This window comes from Pieris brassicae, chromosome 3 (assembly GCF_905147105.1).
Source record: "Pieris brassicae chromosome 3, ilPieBrab1.1, whole genome shotgun sequence".
NCBI classification, from domain to species: Eukaryota; Metazoa; Arthropoda; class Insecta; order Lepidoptera; family Pieridae; genus Pieris; species Pieris brassicae.
The window spans coordinates 4857121-4860763 of record NC_059667.1 but is presented as its reverse complement, the minus strand read 5'-3'; positions in this window follow the sequence as shown (position 1 = coordinate 4860763).

The window sequence follows — 3643 nt, the reverse complement described above, 5'->3', positions numbered from 1 at the left end:
TTTTTGGGGTTTAAGGCACAAATTGAAGTGTTAAAAAAACTACAAATTGCCTTTTTCGTGGGTCATTCATTAGTTCGACGCTGAATGGCGTGTTGTGTCGTTTTCGCTCAATTAGTTAAACGGAAATCGAGCCACGATGGTCACACACGGTGCTGTGTGCTTGTGTGCGTGTATCACTATAGGTGTTCTACACACCTCCATCTCCATAAACAAAATCCTAGCACTATTAAAAACAAGTTCATTATTTAAAAAAGATCTTTCTTAATACACTTCTTTACAAAGACAATATTCACACAGTAAATGTAGGTATGAAGAGTTTTTATAAGTATACACACAAGCTTATTAGTTTATAGAGATTAACTACTATGCATAATATATTAGAAACGCTATGCTTGCTAGTACCATTTGATGAGATACTGTAGTATGAATGAGTATGGTAACATTACCAAATAACTAAAATACATGTATTAATATTTACTATGAAAATAAAATGTATTCGTGAATGCTTTTACTGATCACACCTGATAAGACGACACACATACTTGCTTTAACAAAATACTACTAAACTGATTTTCATCAAAATCAAGTAAATAAGATTTTTTAATGTCACACAAAACATCAAACCAGTAATGTATAATCCACTTATCTTTCTAATATTATGAATAAAGGAGATTTTTTTACTGATATTCGTCAAAATATTGATCAATACAATGTTTAAAGACGGTTTACCAAGCTCTAAACTACTGTTTTTGAACACTTTTACAACTTAACACGCCCTGAATAGTGTGAAAATAATTAGTTATAGTTACTCAGATACCTAGTTATAATATTTTTGTGATGGTCGATTTACCATAAACGCAATATAACATTATACCACGACCCAATAATCGCGGGTAAAACCACACAGCTGGTAGAGTATACCGAACTGGGATACTAATAAAATATTACGAAAATCAATTACATTAAAATTTAAGCAATCTGTCAAGCTAATGAGCGTTTATTAGTTGAGTGTCGTGGAATGTCAACGAAAGGCACAGGTGTGTCATTTCGAATATTCAAATGTGTTTTATTGAAGTGTTTTACAAGCACCTTTGAATCGCTAATATAAGTGAAACTTGTCGTGTGACATCATAGACAATTATAAATTCCATTGAGATTGTTTTGAACTTTGGCCCATTAGGATAATTTACTTAAAACCCATTATGAGCTATTTGTTATGAAGATAAAAATGCACGGATTGTGCAATTTAAAAAGTGGTATTATGATGCCATAGGAATATGTCAGCGTTGGAGAATGCCATCTGCCACAATCGGAACGAAGTATGATGAGAACGGAAATATTAAAAACAATTTTGTGAAGGTGTTTTATTCTACTATTAATATCAAGTAATTCAAAGATATCAAATAATTATCTAGGGGATGTATCTACGATGATATTATGTTTTATCTTGCGCTTGAAAGCTAAGCAGGTACCTACAGTTCGTTCATTGCCTTTTTAAGCAAGTACAAATTAATTTGAAAAACGTTGCGAACATATTGTATCGTAGTTGTTGAAATGTCTCCTTATGGCGTGGTTGTGTTCTTAAATGATAGTCATAATTAGTAACGAGATGAATAATAGAGCAATGTTATTTAGTGATGTCACAATTTTAATTTAAGTTTACGACATTCTGGAGATAGACTTTCTCTGCATTATGTTGTCCACAAAAATCAAAGATATCAATAATAAGTGATCTCATAAATAGCGACACTACAATCTCGGGACATGTTTGCGATACTGTAAAATGTAGGATGTGGGCGACCGTACCTCGCTAGACATTGTATTTTCATAATTCAACTCAATAACTTCAATAACCGCCTACACAGTTTTAAATCAATTAAAACCCAAAACCACTAAACCATTATTTTATCTTAAAAAACACAATAAGGTGATTTTAAACACATTTAGCGTATCGCGAGTATAGTTAAAAGCAATAATAGCCTTATCTGTGAGGGCCGGTACTAAATTGGGATGTCTCCGCGAGGCGCGGCACTTCTTATCAGTTTTGTCGTGTTCATCTTGAGTTGTGTTAGGTTTTACTCGGTATATTTACGTCCCTACACCGGGGTGGCAAGCCTACATGTGACAATGTTTCTAACTTATTGCATATACGTATAGGGTTTTGATGTACGCTCAACTTGCGTTAGACATTTGACATTGACAGTTTGCAATATGATGTAAATCTATACACATATATTAATATAAAGTGCTGTTTTTTGTCTCGCTGTAACTCGAGAATGGCTAGACCAATTTAACTAATATGATCTTGAAATATGTAGGAAATAAATGATAAATAAAGAAAAATATTAAAAACGATAATTGAATTTTCCAATAACACAAATAATTCCCAGCTAGGAACAGACTGTCCTAGCTGGGTTTGGTCCTTTAATTAATAAAAAATTACCACTTGGTGGTCATATATCTGTAGATGCCTTTATAAGACGCCTTCAGAAATTTGTGTTCCATAACTGTAGTATGATATCCGATGTCATTCGTCTATTTTAGTATTAAGGTTTGACACAATTCCATGCAGGTGATACGGCTATCCAGTATCCGCTAAAGAGGGATGTTATTGCCAAAGTGGTAATAAATTTGGTTCAACATCACTATTAAAAGCCTGCATGATCTTTCGCGAGAATGAAGCATAGCATTATAACATTCACATATTTTACATATGTAAATGTTATAATTTCTTAAATATCTACATAATATGTCCGTACGAAAGGCTACTAAAAATCTGTGTAACGTTATAACTATGACAGCATGTCATAGAATATGGTAGGTAGAACGTGCAATGCTTTTCGCAGGCTAGGTATTGCCAGATATAGGTATATAAGCTAGGTATAGCTAGATATAGGTATATGCGATTACAAAAAGTAAAAGTGTTTATAGTTTATCAAACCATTTAGCAAGATTCTCCTAGAATCCTATCTGATTTCAACTATTACACTATGTAGACACACTATTTCTACATTTATTTGTTATTGTTGTATCTTTAAAACGCCTATTTAATAATATAATCCTATACAAGAGTTCTTGGCCCGGTACCCGAGGACAAAATTATTATTTCCGTTTGGTAAGAAAAGGCTGATCATCTACTTGCATGATCAGTGGAACAGATGCAGAAATGTATTTTCCCAATGCCTTTATATACTTCAAACCAACATTAAGAGAAAATACACTTTCACTGGAAACTTTCACAAAATTATTATATAATATAATACTTATAATTACGGGTTCCATGAACCAAAATGTGAGTTATGGCTACTGGCTACAATGCTTCGCAAATTATTCTTGGGCCACGCACTTAACTTCAGACCACGTAAACGCAATGCCTTGGCCACAACTGCCAGAACTTTTTTCGTGGTGAGTCTAATCTGCCAGTATGGGGATGTGGTTGGACTCCCTTCGCGGAGTGTCATTGGGACATGTTGGTAATTTTGAATTAATGTTAAACGTTTACTGCGGTATAATTAATCAGTGTTCAAGGCAGCTGTAGCTTGCTTATGTTCGGTCAATTACAAGGCATTTAGAGTAATCGGATAATCGTATGTATTTATTTAAATTTGAAATAGCTATATATCAATACGGACCCGATTAATAT